The sequence below is a fragment of the Gorilla gorilla genome, chromosome 9, assembly GCF_029281585.2.
Source record: "Gorilla gorilla gorilla isolate KB3781 chromosome 9, NHGRI_mGorGor1-v2.1_pri, whole genome shotgun sequence".
NCBI lineage: Eukaryota > Metazoa > Chordata > Mammalia > Primates > Hominidae > Gorilla > Gorilla gorilla.
Window position 1 is genome coordinate 14,272,311 of NC_073233.2, and position 19,071 is coordinate 14,291,381.

Genomic DNA, 19,071 nt, shown 5'->3' on the forward strand with positions numbered 1-19,071 from the left:
GTACACTCACCAGCAGTTTTGCCACGAGAGTACACTGAACAAAGGAGACAGGGTTATTTATAACCTGACGCATCCACCCTACTGCTGTGTCTGGTTTCCATTGGCTGGAATGGGACCTCACTGTAACCCACATGGACCTAGGGGGACTGAACAAAGGGGGCAAATGCGGGAATAAAACACAAGAGATGAAACAGTATATTTGGAAGAAGGGGTCAGAGGGCACCTTGCCACTAGTGGATAAGGGCCCTGAGCTTTACACAGCCTTCCGTATTTATTAGGCAATAGAAATAGCAAGAAGGAGGGGAGTGGTTGTTGGCTGGCATTTTATTCACAGCAGCCTGGCAAGACTGCATTCTTAGAACAATAGGAGCTAGATCTCTCAATAGATAACTTCAAGGAGCCTGGCACCATGGAATGAGGCCCTCAGCAAACCTTTTGGTGGCAGGGCAGTGTGAGTTTGGCCACATCCTGCATTCATGATAAACAGTTTGCTGTTTGATCATATAGCCTCCAGCAGAATACTAAGTTGGTCATGTCCCACAGGCTTTCAGCTCCCTGCATATCCCACTTTTTGTTTATGTATTAATTGAAAGAATGTAAGGCCAGACTGGGTAGCTCTCATTCTCTGATTGGCGGTCCATCCAATTTTACAGAAAACGTAGCATTAGAACAGTGTTGTGACTCTGGCCGGCATTCTGTCTGTCTTTACACTCAGGCTCAGTTGTCTCATGGTTCGTACTAGAAGGACCGGGCTCATGGTTGGCCACCCTGGGTTCCTCCAGTCTCCCATTCCATGGTCACACATGTCTTGAGGGCACCCACAGGGTTTGTCCATCTGTAAAAACACAAGTATATCCTCTTCCCCTCGTCAGTAAATCCACCGAACCTTTACATTGTCCTTCTTCCGGGGATTTCCATAATACTTTTGGATAAACTTTCATCTTTTCCTTTAACATTTGCCAATGTCTTTCTACTGGAGTCTTACCATCCATACTAGGAGTCAAAAAATTTAAAGTAGAGGCCGGGCCGGTGGCTCACGCCTGTAATCCCAGCACTTTGGGAGGCCAAGGCGGGCAGATCACAAGGTCAGGAGATCAAGACCATCCTGGCAAACACGGTGAAACCCCATCTCTACTAAAAATACAAAAATATTAGCCAGGCATGGTGGCAGGCACCTGTAGTCCCAGCTACTCAGGTGGCTGAGACAGGAGAATGGCATGGACCCAGGGGGCGGAGCTTGCAGTGAGCAGACATCGTGCCACTGCACTCCAGCCTGGATGACAGAGCGAGACTCCGTCTAAAAAAAAAAAAACTTAAAGTAATTAAGGCTAAAGGTAGTTTCGATTGAGGTGGTAGTTGGCCTCCTATACCCCCTTTTTGTTTTTTCAACATGCATTGTAATGTTTGATGGGCCCACTCTATAATGACTTGTCCTCTAGCATTATAAGGAATTCCTGTTTTATGGGTTATAGCCCAAAGCTGTAAGAAATTTTGAAAAGCATGACTAGTATAAGCGGTTCCATTATCAGTTTTTAATTGTTTAAGTATCCCCATATGAGCAAATGATGACAGACAATGTCGCTGTACATGACCAGCTGTCTCACCTGCTTGGCATGTAGCATGCAGCATCTATAGTCACATGAACATAGCTAAGCTTACCAAAGGTAACTATTGCGTAACATCCATTTGCCAAATTTCATTTGGAGCCAAACCTCATGAGTTACAGCCTTCTACAGGTGTGGCTCCAGGGACATGCTGACAAGTAGGACAGGCTTGTATTATAGCCCTAGCTTGGCTGCAAGATAAATGGAACATGCAAGTAAGGGTGGAAGTATTTTGGTGCAGAAGCACATGAGATGCTTGAGCTTGCTGAAACACAGAACAATTCAATTTATCTACTTTATCATTCCCTAGGGATAATGGTCCTGGAAGTTGTGTGTGAGAACAAATATCAGAAATATGAAAAGGATCTGCATGAGAACGAGTAACTCGCTGAAGTCTTTTTTTGTTTTGTTTTGTTTTGTTTTTCACATTAGATGTTGGTAGAAATTTTTATTTTTTTAACTTTTAGGTTCAGTGCACATATGTAGGTTTGTTATATAAATAAATTGCATGTCACAGAAGTTTGGTGTACAGATTATTTTGCCACCCACATAATAAGCATAGAAACTGATAGGTAATTTTTGGATCCTCATCCTCTTCCCTCCCTCTATCCTCAAGCACGCCCCAGTGTCTGTTGTTCCTTTGTGTCCATGTGTACTCAATGTTTGGCTCCCACTTATATGTGTGAACATGATGTCTTAAAAATAAATTAAACAGTTCTGGGTCTAGTGTACTTTTAATTGTAGCAGTTTCTATGTGACTGGTTACATTTACAACATAAGCTGAATCACAGACAATGTTGATAGGATCTGAAGCTGCGAGCTGTAAAACCTGAATGACTGCAATTAGCTCTGAGCCTTGAGCTGAAGCCCCAGAAGTCATTATTATTTGAGTATGTTTACGTCTATAGATAGCAGCATGACCTCTGGAAGAGCCATCAGTAAAGTAAGTCTGTCCACCTGCGATAGGCTTGTGATGAGTAATCACAGAAAGAATGAAAGAATGGATTTTATAAAACTGTAAAATTTTGTCTGAGGGGTAGTGATTATCTATAGCACCCATGAAATCTGCAAAAGCAGTTTGCCAGGCAGTTGACATTTCCCAAGCTGTGGCTTGTTGCTGGGAGTCTAAAGGAACAATAATTTTGTCAGGGTCATATCCCATAAGCATTTTTGACCTATGCCTGCCCATAGTCACAATTTGTGTAATTAAAGAAAGATAAACTTGCAAGGTTTTGACTGTTTGATTAGGTAGAAAGAGCCATTCTATTACTGTTGCAGACTTGTCTATGAACTGGCCCAATAGTCCTGTTGGAGAGTGGGGGTTAGGAAGAATAAACAAAAGCAAAGGTTTTTGCAGTTGTAGCTGTGAGGCATGTCTCTGCTGTAACATTTTCTCTACAAGCCGTAATTCGGCTTCTGCCTCTTTAGTTAGTTGCCATGGGGAATTTAAAGTAGAATCTCCTTGCAGCGTTTGGTAAAGATGTGTAAGTTGATAGGTAGCAATACCTAACATTGGCTGTAGCCAATTAATATCTCTTAATAATTGTAGAAAATCATTTAAAGTCTGTAACCTGTCTTTACAGAGAACTACTTTCTGAGGCCGTACACTTCTCTCCATAACAATAATTCCTAAGTATTGGTATGGGGAAGTTGTTTGTACCTTTTTTGGAGCTATTTTGAGATTCCATTTAGTCAAAGCCTGCTTCGTTTCTCTGAATAACTGATGTAGGATTTGATCTATAGGAGGGGCCAAAAGAATATCATCCATAAAATGAATGATGTAAGCACTAGGAAACATATTCCGAGACTCCTTTAATGCCTGTCCTACAAAATGTTGACATAGCATGACTTGGGGGTAAAACTCTCCATTGATAACAAGAAACAGGTTCTCTTTGATTAATAGAAGGCACAGAGAAGGTGAATCAAGGCTTATCCTTCTCATGTAAGAATATAGTAAAGAAACAATCCTTAAGATCTATTAATACAAGAGGCCAGACTCTTGGAATAGCCACTGAAGATGATATACCTTTTTGTAAGGCATCCATCCATTTTATATGTGTATTAATAGCTCTTAAATCATGTAGCAGTCACCATCTTCTGGACTTTTTTAGAATAACAAACACTGGAGAATTCCAGGAGCTAACTGACTCCTCTATGTGTCCAGCATCCCACTGATCTTTTACTAGCTGTTGAAGTTGTGTCGGCTTCTCCTGAGATAGGGGCCACTGATGCACCCACATGGGTTTGTCACTGAGCAATTCTAATGGTAAGGCAGTGGGCAGAGGAGAAACCTCAATGACCTCCATCAGAAATCCTGACGTCCTAGCCCTTTGCTATCTGTTTTTCCAGTTACTGCTATTGGGTTAGGATTTCCCTGAAGAAATTTTCCTAAAGTTTTTCCCTTCTGATATCCCATGTTCTTTACCATTTTAAGTTCTGGGTTATCAAAACTTTCATTTGTAAGTCTCACATCCCATGCTGTAAGTCTCAATCCCATAATTTGATGGCTATACTTGCAACATGAGGCTGAAAAGTGCGTGACTGTCCATCCACACCAAGACAAGATAAAATTTCAGCATACTGTTGAACACTTTGAGCTGTTCCTACTCCCATTAGGGACATAGAAGTTAATTGCAAGGGCCAGGATGCGGGGCCAATTGTCTTTACATATTACTGAAACATCAGCTCCCGTATCCATAAGCCCATAAAATGTCTGTCCTTTAATTTGTACTACACAGGTGGGTCTATTAGAGGCTATGGGTTGGGATAGATAGATTTCCCCTGTAGTTGTGCTCCCAAACCCTTTATTTCCTCATTTCTCCTTTCATGGAGAAGGGTGTAATTTGCAGGGAATAAGCAATAATTGAGCAATATATTCTCCCGGTTCAAAAACCCAAAGATCTTGTGACATTAAAACTACTTGAATTTCTCCTTCATAATCGGAGCCAATCACTACAGTAATGCCTTGCAAGTTAAGGCAGCTTTTGCCTAAAATTAGTCTCATATATCCTGCTGGTAAAGGTCCCCAAATGCCAGTGGGAACTTTGATAGGTTTGTCTCTACCAACTAAAGTGATTCTTTCTCTGGCGGGTAGATCTAATCCTGCACTTCCTGGTGTTCCTGGGGTGAGGGGATCAATGTGCCTCTGGGAACCGACCTCTGAAATGGGGTTGAGGTCTGGACTGGGAATGCCCTTATTGTTTGCGGGGCCTGGGTCCAGGACCCCATCTCGTTTCCCAGCAGGGGGGTGCCATTCTGATGAAATTCTGAGTGGCACTGATTAGCCCAGTGATTTCCTTTCATACAGTGAGGACAGAATCCTGGTGTTTATTCTGCTGGGTGGGGCACTGCATTGTAAGGTCCTTTCTGTCCTGAGATCTGGCAGCATTCCTTTTTAAAATGTCCAGTTTTTCCACAATTATAATATTTTCCCGTTTTGGGGTTTGACCCTTGGCTCCTTTTAGATTTGTCAACTGATAAATTAGCTATTGCTTGTGCTAACATTGCAGAGTGATGAAGCTCAGTTCCTACATCTTGACAAGCTCTGAGAAAATTTCCCAAGTTTTTTGTACACCTCACCAGTGCCAGTGCACATTTACAATCCGCGTTTGCATCCTCAAAAGCTAGTGTTAAGGTTAGCATTTCCGCAGCCGCAGTAGGAGAAATCTGACGCTTCACTGCCTCTTGTAATCATGCAAGAAATTGCACATAGGGTTCCTGCAACCCTTGCATGATACATAAAAAGGATTGTACTGGGACTCCTTCAGGAATTGTGGCCCAGGTGCATTTAGTGGCCTGTGCACACTGCTGATAAGCAACATCTGGGAGTCCCATTTGAGGTTCCAGGTCTGAATAAGGGCCATTACCTAATAGCATATCCTCTGTAATGTCTCCATTTCCAGCAGCACAGTTCTGTCTAGCCTGGTCTGCACACATTTCTTGCCGATTTAAATTCCATGTCAGATATGCAGTAGCCGACAAGCAAATTCACGTCAAGTGTTTCACATCAAACGGTAAAAGACGCATAGCACCAAACACAGATTCTAGCAATCCTAAGGTGAATGGGCTCTGTACGCCATTACTTACCACACTCGCTTTTAATTCCTTTAACAAGTTAAAATCTAGTGGAGTGTGTTCATGAATAACCTGCTGTGCACTGTTAGGATTAGGCCTTATGGAAATAGGAAAAACGTGGGGTCCTAAGGGCTCTCCAGCTATTGCGGCAGAGCATAAAACTCTTTGTATTGGAGTCTCTATTTCTGCCACCAAAGGAGGCGGTACAAATGTTTCTGCAACTGGAGGAGGCAGTATAGGCCAACTTTTATCCTGCCTCTCCTGTTTTGTATTTTCAATTGGAGCTGTGGGTGGGACAACAGATTCTTTAAGATTTTTAGATTCAGCCTGCTGTCCCACAGAATAATGAGATAATAGCAGCAGTACAGTACAAACTAAACTCCAAGTGGAGAAAACAGAAGAATCAACTTTAAGACCTTTTCGATGAGCCTGTTTTAATCCTTCTCCTGCTCTATCCCAATTTTCCACATCAAGAGTGCCTGCCTGTGGAAACCATGAGTTATGCATAATAACTTTTTGTGGCTTCTGCAGGAGGTTAGTTAGTGTCTGAGAATTAGCCTGAGCTCCAGACTGTCTCAACAGAATTTTAAGCAACTATACATAATGTTTTTCTTCAACAGACAAGTTATTCCCCTTGTTACCCTGATTTAGAAAGCTTCCCATTCCCAGTACTTCTATAAAGCACTGCTCCCAGTACCTCTTTAGGGCACTGACCTTATATATGCTGCCGGCAGACTCGTCCTGGGGTCCCCGTTTGCCTTGTCAATTTCAGTTTCTCTGCTCCAGCAGACCTTTTTTGTTCACATCGTCGAAGTCCCGTGTTCGGACGCCACTTGTTGGCATCCCTGGCGTCCCTGTTCTGAGTCGCCACTTGTTGAGAACCCAATTCTGTCACTGTTTGGGGCACCACTATGTAACCTGCATGGACCTAGGGGGACTGAACAAAGGGGACAAACACGGGAATAAAAGACAAGAGGCAAAAGAGTATATTTGGAAGAAGGGGTCAGAGGGCACCTTGTCTCTAGTGGGCAAGGGCCCTGAGCTTTACACTGCCCTCCATATTTATTAGGCAACAGAGATAGTGAGAAGGTGGGGGGTGGTTGTTGGCCAGCAGCTTGATTCACAGCAGGCTTGCAAGACTGCATTCTTAGGTGCTAGACTTCTCAATAGATAACTTCAAGGAGCCCAGCGCCAGGGAGTGAGGCCCTCAACAAACCTTTTGGTGGCAGGGCAGTGTGAGTTTGCCCACATCCTGCATTCATGATAAACAGTTTGCTGTTCGATCATATAGCCTCCAGCGAAATACTGAGTTGGTCACGTCCCAGGGGCCTTCAGCTCCTTGCACCTCACATTCTGTATTTGTCCTGATTAGGCAGCAACTTAGAACTTTTTAAAAGAGGCAAAGGCAGAGGAGAACAAAGGAGGAAGTAACTTGTGGAATGCTGAGAAAGGTAAAAACACCTCCAAATAAGGAAGAGGAACAGACTATGACTTAATACTTGCTTGGACCAGTGTAAGCATGCCAGGGCAAATATTTAGGCTAAATTGTGGGAGCTAAGAACACAAAGTACATTGATTTCTTTATTATAGCTAGCAGATATCTAAGAATGTTAGCACAGGTCTTTGAATAAATTTTGTTTCTGAGAGAAGTTACTATTTATTCCTAATTAGATGGGGAGGAAAGTCTCTTTGAAGAGGAACCTCTATTTTATTTTTACACTCAGAAGCCCAGGCAGCTCTGCCGGGAGTGCAGGGAGGCAGCTCTCCTGGGGGTGCGGGGACGCAGCTCTCCTGGGAGTGCGGGGAGGCAGCTCTCCTGGGGGTGTTGGGAGGCAGCTCTCCTGGGGGTGCAGGGAGGCAGCTCTGCCAGTGGTGCAGGGAGGCAGCCAGGCTTTTGTTGCACTTCCATCTACTGGCAGCACACACAGAAAGGAAATGCTCCCAGTGGCTAGATTCCACCCATCATATCATTGGACTGAGTGAAAACTTTCAGAACTCTAATTTAAAAAATGAATGCATTCATGAATATTACTAACCTAACATCCAGCTGAATAATAATTAAATACATGGGGCTAGCCTGACAGAGGGTGGAAATGCTTTCTTTAACTTTTCTCTTTGAAACATTGCTGATTATTTTGTTTTGTTTTCCAGAGTCAAGAAAATGTCTCTTTTTAGCTAATTATAGCTTACAGCAACTGGGTAAACTTTTGTGAGCAAAATTAAAACATCTGCATTTCTCCCTACCTGATTTCTCTAAAATTTGGAAACTATTCATGAGTATTTGTATTTTGTGGCAATATAGTTATGTGCATAAGATCAATAAGAATCTGTTTTCTTTTGTAACAGAACACATTGGATACACTGGTTATTTTACCAAGGCTTTGGCTGGAATGTTACATTTTTGAATGTGACCAAACTGCTTTGAGGAATCGAGGCTGACTTTATAAAGCCAATAGACATGGGAAAGACTGGCCTCATGCCTTGCCCACATGGTTCCCTTACAAGGTTCCTCAGCTTGTGGTAAGTAAAGACTGTCATTGTCTGATGCACCCAGGAACCACAAGATATTTTGGGTCATTGAGAAGATAGGAATTCACTCAATTTTTACATATGTTACAAGCAGTCCCACGGTGAATCCCTGGCTTGGCTTACTAGTCTTGAGAGGTTTTAAAAGTGTAATCTGAGATTTCTTATTAAAAATTCTGCAAAGTCAATGGAAAAGAGCCTATATGGCCAATCATTCTTCTTGTTGCACGTTTTGCAAATAATCAGGCCAAGTGTAATACTAAAACTTATTTAGCCAATAAATTTGTCCTGCTAACGTTTATATTTGGTAGGAATGGGGAACTGGGGAGAGAAAAAAATTGTTTTAGAAGGAAACTATACCATCCTTCTTATAAGATTCTAGCCCTGACCATTGTTTTTTAGTTGTTTTTTAGTTTTTACTATTTGTCTACAATTTAGACTGAATTCTGAATAATTTCCCAGCTCTAACAATCCTCCAAAGAAGAAATTGGATTTAATTTCCTTCATGATATTTTTTTTATATAGGTTTTTTTATATAGGTTTTTTATATAGGTTTTTTTATATAGGTTTTGTTGTTGTTGTTCTGATATACAAATTCTTTTTTTAATTATAATTCCTATGTGCATTACATATATCTCTTGTTTTCTTCCACAAAGACTAAACTCATGATATTCTGAAGACTAACAATGATTCAACAAGCAACAGCAACTACATACTTGACCGAGGTGCCATTTTTGCCACCTGTGATGCCATCTCAATTTGGCTTTTGACAGTCTTAAAATTCCTCATTGTAACATTTCCTCACCTCTCCTTCCCATGTGAGACAGCACCATCATGAGCCTTCTCAAACTGAAGGAGGAAGGATATTGATCACTCTGACCTAAGCAGAAATTGATCATTAATGTTTCCATGGAAAGATTTTTGATCAACAGGTGGGAAATGAGAAAAAAAATTGCTCAGAGCCATCTAAGTTATGTGAAGCATACAAAATTTGTCAGGCCCAGAGAGACATGAGTATGGTTATGGGACCTCAATCACACCTCTCACACCCATACCCAGGGCCAACTGTTTAAAGACATTTTGTTCCTGACTAGCTGCTTTGCCCATTAGCTTCATGTTCCTGGAGTTTGTGATACAAAGAACAATGTATAACCAATCAATAGCTTATGTTATTTTAATGTAAATTCTTGGTAAACAACTTGGGAACTGCCTCTTTGTTTCCTTTAAAACCCACTTGTAACTGCTGCTCATAGGGGTGTATATTCAGGGCAACTTGCATCTACGCTGTTGAGTTGCAGTGTTCAAGCTTAGTCCAAATGAACTCTCTACTTATATTGTTTGCCTCGATTTTTTTTCTTCTTTCAGTTGAAATATCAGTGCAAGGGACCGGAGCAAATATTCCTAGACTGAAACAGATTAAATGCAAGAAAGAGAAGAAAACTTGAAAATATGCATTATCATTGTAGAGAGACTCAATTATTTTTAAAAGAGCATATTCTGAAAAAAAAGAGATCAATTTTAAAACAATATAGGGGAAATCTTAAAATGGTTTTTAAAATAACTCTGTGGAGAAATGGAGTAACAAAATAGATAACACTGAATACCAAATGATGAGTTAGAAATTCACAGAATGAATTTGATTGAAATTCACATAAAATTAATGAGAAGTAAAAATTATCATGAAAAAGATAGGAGACATGGAGAATTGATCTGATAGCTCCAATACTCATAGGAGTTTAGATTAAAAAGCAGAAGTGGGGTGGAAGCTATACCCAAAAATAAAAAAGAGCAGAAATAAAAGCAAATCTCATTTTTGCTACACTGGAACTAGAAAACAGTGAAATAATGTTTAGAGTTTCTTTTTTCTTCTTTTTTTTTTTTGACAAATTCTCCCTCTTGTCCCCCAGGCTGTAGTGCAATGGTGCGATCTCAGCTCACTGCAACCTCTGTGTCCTGGGTTCAAGTGATTCTCCTGCCTTGGCCCCCTGAGTAGCTGGGATTACAGGTGCCTGCCACCACGCCCAGCTAATTTTTTTATTTTTAGTAGAGACGGGGTTTCACCATGTTGGCCAGGCTGGTCTAGAACTCCTGATCTCGGGTGATCCACCCACCTCGGCCTCCCAAAGTGCTGGGATTACAGGCGTGAGCCACCGATCCCAGCCTGTTTAGAGTTTCTTAAAGCATAACTATTGAAACCCAGGAATTGTATAGCCAACCAAACCTGTGGCATATAGAAAAATTATTTTAAAATAAAAGCTTTAGGCAAAATAAATTTAATAGAATTTATTTGAGCAAAGAACAATTCATGAATCAAGTATTGGGGCTCAGGAAGTGTTGCCCCAAAGACTGGCACTTTGATATGCTGAGTGGCCTAGAAGCTGCCTCAGAATCAAGGTCCCTCCAACCTTGTCTTACCACCAGACACACGCCTGCAGTGCAGGAAGGGGCTGTCTCTGGGATTTTCTTATCTGTCCTGGAAAGCTTCTTTCCAAAAACAATGCAATTGCCTTTCTTCTCCTTCCTGAAATCTCATTACAGATCACAAAAAAAGGAGACAGGAATGCAACCTCACATGGAAGGACTTTTTCATAAGAAAATAACCATCTCTCAGGTTCATTCAAATTCCAAAAAGAATCATTTACAAGTTAAGTTCTGTCCATTTGCTTCCCCTAATAATCATTTGCTACCCCTCAAAAGAATTGTCTACATTCCCCATCTCCCTCCCCTCCTATGAAAAGGGTATATAAGTTTCTGTGTCCCATTGGGTTATTGGGTAATCACCCTCCTGCAGTTCCCCCAGGCTATACACGTTAAAATAACATTTTGCATGCCTTTTCTCCTATTGATCTGCCTTGTGAGTTGATTTTCAGCAAACCTTCAGAGAGGGCTACTGGTTGCCCATTTTTATGGTTATTTCTTGATTATATGCTAAGCAAGGGATGGATTATTCATGAGTTTTCCGGGAAAGGAGTGGAAAATTCCTGGAACTAAGGGTTCATCCCCTTTTAGACCAAATAGAGTAATTTCCTGACATTGCCATGACATTTGTAAACTTTCCTGGCACTAGTGGGAGTGTCTTTCAGCATGCTAATGAATTATAATTAGCATATAATGAGCTGTGAGGATGCCCAGAAGTCACGCTCCTTGCCATCTTGGTTTTGGTGAGTTTTGACCGGCTTCTTTACTGTAACCTATTTTATCTGCCAGGTCTTTATGACCTGTATCTCCTGCCAATCTCTTATCTCATGCTGTGACTAACAATGCCTTAACCTCCTGGGAATGCAGCTCAGTAAGTTCCATCCTTATTTTACCCAACCTCTATACAAGATGGAGTCACTCTGGTTTAAATGCCTCTGACAACTCCATTTTGGTTTGATCTATTAGGGCCAATGCAGGAGCTTAGTCTAAATCAATAGCCTCCTGTAAATTTTATTTAACAAAGGCAAATGGAAAACTGTTTTAGACATGCAAGGATGCAGAATGTATAACAATTATACAACATTTGAAAAAAATAACTGTTGGAGAAACTGAAACCAAATAAAAGTTCTTCTGAAAAACACAGCTGAAGAAAAGGGAACATGTAGGATACAAAAGTGATAAGCCATTTTTAAATCAGAAAATCTTATAGTTCAATTTTAAAATAATTTGTCATGTATAACAACATATAATGTAATAATAAATGAAAGGCTATGAAAAGAGATATAATAGAAAAAATAACAACAGTATTATACTAAAATATCTGATTATTTTCACAAACCTGGGAATGATAGCTGGGGAAAACAAGAAAACGCTTGCTTAAAGCCTTACCAATTAAAGGAATTACATAAAGGTTCTGCTCTCCAACCCAGACAAACCACAAAATAGCAAATGTTGAAACTCAACATCTGTTAAGTGATTATCATATGCCAGGCATAGCTCTAAGTACTTTACATTTATTATTAAATAACTCCTTTAATAAGTCTCAAATATTTAAACTATCCTGTAGGACAGGGCTACTGCAAGTGTAATTCTGGATCAGCAAGGACTAAGAGCTTGTTAGAAATGCAAGTTTTTGGGCCCCACCCCAGACCAACTGAATCCAAATCTCTGGGGAGGTGTCCATGAATCTGTGTTTTAATCAGCTCTCCAGGTGATGCTTTTGCACCCTAAAATTTGAGAAGCACACATCTCCTCAGTTAACGTGCTAGGATGAACTGGTATATTTCAAATGCATTAAAAGTTTACCAGGAAATATTGATCTTCTTAGACTTCTGAGAGCCCAGGCAACACCTGAAGCAACCAGAGTCCCAGAACATTGTCACTGTCCTCTCTGTGGGCTTCTCAGAAACTGGCTGAAACAGATGTGTGTCTGATGGGACTCTCTGTTCCCCACAGACAGTGAGCACTGTAAGTGATGTCTGGCATCACCACTCTGCCGGAAGCCACTGAGTGAAGGCTAGGAGATGTTTTAAACAATGTGCTGCTGCCTTGGTGGCTAAGAGGTTCCAGGTGCCCAGAGGAGTGCAGCATACACGCAATAATGTAGCTCATTCAGAGAATCAGACTGGGCAGTTATCAGTTAGGGGCCTTTTGTGGGCAGAGCTCTACAAGGTGGCCCCAAATCTCTGCCTTTACATAGTCTTATGCTCATTTCCGTCTTAACTACCTGGTAGCAACTGCTCTTGCTTTGCATGTGCGTGCTGCAGAATAGCACTTCCTTATGATGAAAGAAAAGCGTAAGTACATTTCAATTTTAAAGAGTTTATCGGAGCATTCAGAGATTCAAGAATTGGGGCAGCACCAGACCACAAGGGGCTATCACTCCATCAAGAAAGGCAAGAGGGGAAACTTTCATGTGCGTCCGTATGAAGAGACCACCAAACAGGCTTTGTGTGAGCAACATGGCTGTTTATTTCACCCGGGTGCAGGCGGGCTGAGTCCGAAAAGAGAGTCAGCGAAAGGAGATAAGGGTGGGGCCGTTTTATAGGATTTGGGTAGGTAAAGGAAAATTACAGTCAAAGGGGGTTTGTTCTCTGGCGGGCAGGAGTGGGGGTCACAAGGTGCTCAGTGGGGGTGCTTTTTGAGCCAGGATGAGCCAGGAAAAGGACTTTCACAAGGTAATGTCATCTCTTAAGGCAAGGACCGGCCATTTACACTTCTTTTGTGGTGGAATGTCATCAGTTAAGGTGGGGCAGGGCATATTCACTTCTTTTGTGATTCTTCAGTTACTTCAGGCCATCTGGGCGTATACGTGCAAGTCACAGGGGATGCGATGGCTTGGCTTGGGCTCAGAGGCTTGACATTCCTGCCTTCTTATATTAATAAGAAAAATAAAATAGTGTTGAAGTCTTGGGGCAGCGAAAATTTTTGGGGGGTGGTATGGAGAGAGGATGGGCGATGTTTCTCAGGGCTGCTTCAAGCGGGATTGGGGCAGCGTGGGAACCTAGAGTGGGAGAGATTAAGCTGAAGGGAGGTCTTGTGGTAAGGGGTGATATTGTGGGGATGTTAGAAGAAACATTTGTCGTATAGAATGATTGGTGATGGCCTGGATACAGTTTTGTATGAATTGAAAAACTAAATGGAATAACAGAAGGAGAAAAACAGGTATAAAAGGTCTAAGAATTGGGACAACTCAGGATAGCTGATTAGAGAGTGCCTAAGGAGATTCAGCACAGCCCTGCCAGCAAAGATTATTTATTTACTTCAAGAGTTAAGAGTGGCAGTTTGGGGATAGCACCAGGAGATATCAGCTGTGATGGCTTGGAAAAACAGTGTAAACCGGCAGTGTAAACAAGAGCAGGGCATGTATGAGTAGTTGAGAATGGTGAATAGGAGTATGACTAGACAGAAGATAGTAGGGATGACAAGTTTTTTGGGGGGCACAGTCTAAGTTGGTCTGGTGTCTGGAATGAGACTGGGGCCTAATAAAAAGGAGCATCTATACGGGAGCTTAAATGGGCTGTACCCTGTAGCATTCCAAGGACAGGCCTGAATTCTGAGAAGGAAAAGTGGTAAAAGTATTGTTCAGTCCTTTCTAAGTTGGTGGCTGAGCTTGGTGAGGTGTGTTTTTAAAAGACTTTTAGTCCATTCTACTTTTCTTGAGGACGGAGGACCATAAGGGATATAAGGGTCTCACTGAATACTAAGAGCCTGAAAAACTGCTTGGCTGATTTGACTAATAAAGGCTTGTCTGTTATCAGACTGTATTGAGGTGGGAAGGATAAACTTAGGAATTATGTCTGACAGAAGGGAAGAAATGACTGCAGTGGCCTTCTCAGACCCTGTAGGAAAGGCCTTTACTTATTCAGTGAAAGTGTCTGTTTAGACTAAGAGATATTTTGGCATGTTGAGTAAAGCTAATTTGCCAGTCCTGGGTGGGGGCAAATCCTTGAGCTTGATGTGTAGGGAAGGGAGGGGGCCTGAATAATCCCTGAGGGGTAGTAGAATAGCAGATAGAACACTAAGAAGTTATTTCCTTGAGGATAGATTTCCATAATGGAAAGGAAATCAGAGGTTCTAAGAAGCAGGCTAGTGGCTTGTACTATAGCATAACCTGCCTTTGCTGGTATGCGGCGATTAGGCCTGGTGGAACCGCCATCAATAAATCAAGCGTGATCAGGGTGAGGAACAGGAAAGAAGGAAATTTGGGGAAATGGGGTGAATGTCAGGTGGATCAGAGAGATAGTCATGGGGGTCAGGTGTGATATCAGGAATAATGTGGGAGGCTGGATTGAAGTCTGGGCCAGGAACAACGGTAATTGTGGGAGACTCAACAAAGAGTGAGTACAGCTGAAGGAGCTGGGGAGCAGAAAGTATATGCGTCAGGTATGAGGAAGAAAATAGATTTTGGAAGTTATGAGAACTGTAGAGAGTGAGTTGAGCATAGTTTGTGATTTTGAGGGCCTCTAAAAGTATTAAAGCAGCGGCAGCTGCTGCACACAGACATGAGGGCTAGGCTAAAACAGTAAGGTCAAGTTGGACAGAAAGGCTACAGGGTGTGGTCCTGGCTCTTGTGTAAGAATTCTGACCGCACTAACCATGCCTAGGAAGGAAAGGAGTTGTTTTGTAGAAGGAGCTTGGATTTGAGAGATCAGTCGGACACGATTGGCAGGGACAGCACGTGTGTTTTTACGAGAATTATGCCAAGATAGGTGACAGAAGAGGAAGAAATTTGGGCTTGATTGAAGTAATGGGGGCTGTCTATGAAGCTTTGTGGCAGTACAGCCTAGGTAATTTGCTGAGCTTGATGGGTGTCAGGGTCAGTCCAAGTGAAAGCGAAGAGAGGCTGGGATTAAGGGTGCAAAGGAATAGTAAAAAAAGCATGTTTGAGATCTAGAACAGAATAATGGGTTGTAGAGGCATGTATTGAGGATAGGAGAATATATGGGTTTGGCAACACGGGGTGCATAGGCAAAACAATTTGGTTGATAAGGCGCAGATCCTGAACTAACTTCTAAGGCTTGTCTGGTTTTAGGACAGGTAAAATGGGGGAATTGTAAGGAGAGTTTATAGGCTTTAAAAGACCATGCTGTAGCAGGCGAGTGATAACAGGCTTTAATCTTTTTAAAGCATGCTGCAGGATGGGATATTGGCATTGAGTGGGGTAAGGATGATTAGGTTTTAATGAGATGGTAAGGGGTGCGTGATCGGTCACCAAGGAGGGAGTAGAGGTATCTTATACTTGTGGGTTAAGGTAGGGGGATACAAGAGGAGGACGCAAAGGAGGCTTTGGATTGGGAAGAAGGGTGGCAATGAGATATAGCTGTAGTCCAGGAATAGTCAGGGAAGCAGGTAATTTAGTTAAAGTGTCTCAGCCTAATAAGGGAACTGGGCAGGTGGGGATAACTAAAAAGGAGTGCTTAAAAGAGTATTGTCTAAGCTGGCACCAGAGTTGGGGAGTTTTAAGAGGTTTAGAAGCCTGGCCGTCAACACTCACAACACTTATGGAGGCAAGGGAAACAGGCCCTTGAAAAGAAGGTAATGTGGAGTGGGTAGTCTCCGTATTGATTAAGAAGGGGACGGGCTTATCTTCCACTGTGAGAGTTACCCGAAGCTCGGAGTCCGTGATGGTCTAGGGGGCTTCCGAGGTGATCAGGCAGTGTCAGTCTTCAGCCACTAAGCCGAGAAGATCTGGGAAGGAGTCAGTCAGAGAGCCTTGGGCAAGAGTTCCAGGGGCTCTGGGAGTGGCTGCCAGGTGAGTTGAACAGTCCGATTTTCAGTGGGGTTCCACACAGATGGGACGCAGCTTAGGAGGAATCCCGGGCTGCGGGCATTCCTTGGCCCAGTGGCCAGATTTCCGGCACGTGTAGCAAGCTCCTGGGGGAGGAGGTTCTGGAGGAAGGCCTGGCCGCTGTGGTTCAGGCGTTTGGAAGTTCTTGTGTGCTGGAGATGTGGCTGGGGTTTGTCTCACAGTGGAGGCAAGGAATTGCAACTTTTTTCTATTATTGTACACCTTGAAGGCGAGGTTAATTAAATCCTGTTGTGGGGTTTGAGGGCCGGAATTTAATTTTTGGAGTTTTATTTAATGTTGGGAGCAGATTGGGTAATAAAATGTATATTGAGAATAAGACGGCCTTTTGACCTTTTAGGGTCTAGGGCTGTAAAGTGTCTCAGGGTTGCTGCCAAACAAGTCATGAACTGGGCTGGATTTTTATATTTGATGAAAAAGAGCCTAAACGCTATCTGATCTGGGATAAAGAAAAAGGAGCATTAACCTTGACTATGCCTTTAGCTCCAGCCACCTTTTTAAGAGTAAATTGCTGGGCAGGAGGGGGAGGGCTAGTCACAGAAAGAAACTGTAAGCCGGACCAGGTGTGAGGAGGGGTGGTGATAAAAAGATTATAGGGTGGAGGAGCAGAGGCTGAGGAAGAATAGGGACATAGCTCGGCCTGGCAAGGAGCAGCCTGGGGAGGAAGGGAGAGGTCAGATGGGTCTGTAGAAAAGGAAGATTAGAAAGACTCAGAGACGCTTGGGGTTGGTACTGAGGGGACAGGCAGGAGGGAAAGAAGGAAGATTTGGGATGAGTTGCACTGGGCACAGAGACTAGGAAGGCCCTGATGTGTGAAAGAATGCCTGGATATCAGGCACCTCAGACCGTTTGCCTATTTTATGACAAGAATTATTTAGATCTTGTAGGATGGAAAAATTCAAAGTGCCATTTTCTGGCTATTTGGAACTACTGTCGAGTTTGTATTGGGGTCAGGCGGCATTGCAGAAGAAAATAAGGCATTTAGGTTTTAGGTCAGGTGTGAGTTGAAGAGGTTATAAGTTTTTGAGAACACAGGCCAAGGGAGTAGAAGGAGGAATGGAGGGTGGAAGGTTGCCCATAGTGAAGGAAGCAAGCCTAGAGAAAAGAGAGAGTAGAGAAATGGAGGGAAGGGGTTCGGGGGTTCTTACCTTCCAGAAAAGTGGGAAAAGGGGTTGGGGCACAGAGATAAGAGGTCAGGGCATGGAAATAAGGAATTGGGGTGCAGAAATGAGGGATTGGGGCACAGAGATATGAGGTTGGGGCACGGAAATAAGGGATTGGGGCACAGAGATATGAGGTTGGGGTGTGGAAATAAGGGATTGGCGCACAGAGATAAGAGGTTGGGGTGTGGAAATAAGGGATTGGGGCACAGAGATAAGAGGTTGGGGTGCAGAAATAAGGGATTGGGGGTTCTTGCCCCATAGAAAAGTGGGACTTGCCACTAAGGGTGAAGGAGAAGGGGTTGAGGGGTACTTGACCCTGCCCCAGAAAAGCAGAGAAGGGGTAGAGACAAGGAGAGAAGGGGTTGAGGGGTACTTGCCCCTTCCCCAGAAAAGTGGGACTTGCCGCTAAGGGTGAAGGACCAAGGCAGGTGTCCCTGCATGGTCTGACACCCTTGAAACATGAGTGTATAATCAGAGAGGCATCCCTGCAATCATTAAACACCAAGGGAAGGCTGCCTTCCCAGTCCGTGACTGGCCCCAGAGTTTTGGGTCCCCGGATAAAACGTGTCTCCTTTGTCTCTCCCAGAAAATGAAAGGAATTGAAATTAAGAGAAGGGAGAGATTGAAGAGTGGAAAGGAGAAAGTGGTTGAGGGACAGTGAGAGAGGTTGGAGAAGAGAGTAAGAAGAGGCTGCTTACCTGATTTGAAATTGGTGAGATGTTTCTTGGGCTGGTCGGTCTGAGGACCTGAGGTCCTAGGTGGATCTTTCTCACGGAGCAAAGAACAGGAGGACAGGGGATTGATCTCCCAAGGGAGGTCCCCCAATCCGAGTCACGGCACAAAATTTCATGTGCATCCGTGTGAAGAGACCACCAAACAGGCTTTGTGTGAGCAACATGGCTGTTTATTTCACCTGGGTGCAGGCGGGCTGAGTCCGAAAAGAGAGTCAACAAAGGGAGATAAGGGTGGGGCTGTTTTATGGGATTTGGGTAGGTAAAGGAAAATTACAGTCAAAGGGGGCTTGTTCTCTGGTGGGCAGGAGTGGGGGTTGAAAGTTGCTCAGTGGGGGTGCTTTTTGAGCCAGGATGAGCCAGGAAAAGGACTTTCACAAGGTAATGTCATCTCTTAAGGCAACGATCGGCCATTTACACTTCTTTTGTGGTGGAATGTCATCAGTTAAGGTGGGGCAGGGCATATTCACTTCTTTTATGATTCTTCAGTTACTTCAGGCCATCTGTGCATATACGTGCAAGTCACAGGGGATGCGATGGCTTGGCTTGTGCTCAGAGGCCTGACAGAAACTTTATAAAGTTTTTGCAGAAGCAAGACAAAGAAAATAATTTTGATGGGTTAGAAATTAGTTGGTGGTTTCTGATTGGTGCTGTTTCTAGTTTCAGTTTACTGATTACACTGGACTCTGGTTGGTTCACATAGGAATTTAGAGTGCCAAAGCCACCTTGGTCTAATGGCCTCCCAG

The 19,071-nt window shown here is 43.0% G+C and overlaps 1 long non-coding RNA gene across 1 annotated transcript; it reads right to left on the reverse strand.

The window, feature by feature from the left end:
• Nucleotides 1-12,928: 12,928 nt before the first annotated feature.
• On the reverse strand, nt 12,929-18,519 carry LOC134759326 (uncharacterized). Its single transcript, XR_010135429.1, has 2 exons — nt 18,293-18,519; nt 12,929-13,495 (listed from the first exon to the last, which is right to left on the reverse strand). It is a non-coding gene; the product is annotated as an uncharacterized lncRNA (long non-coding RNA).
• Between the last annotated feature and the right edge of the window lie 552 nt (nt 18,520-19,071).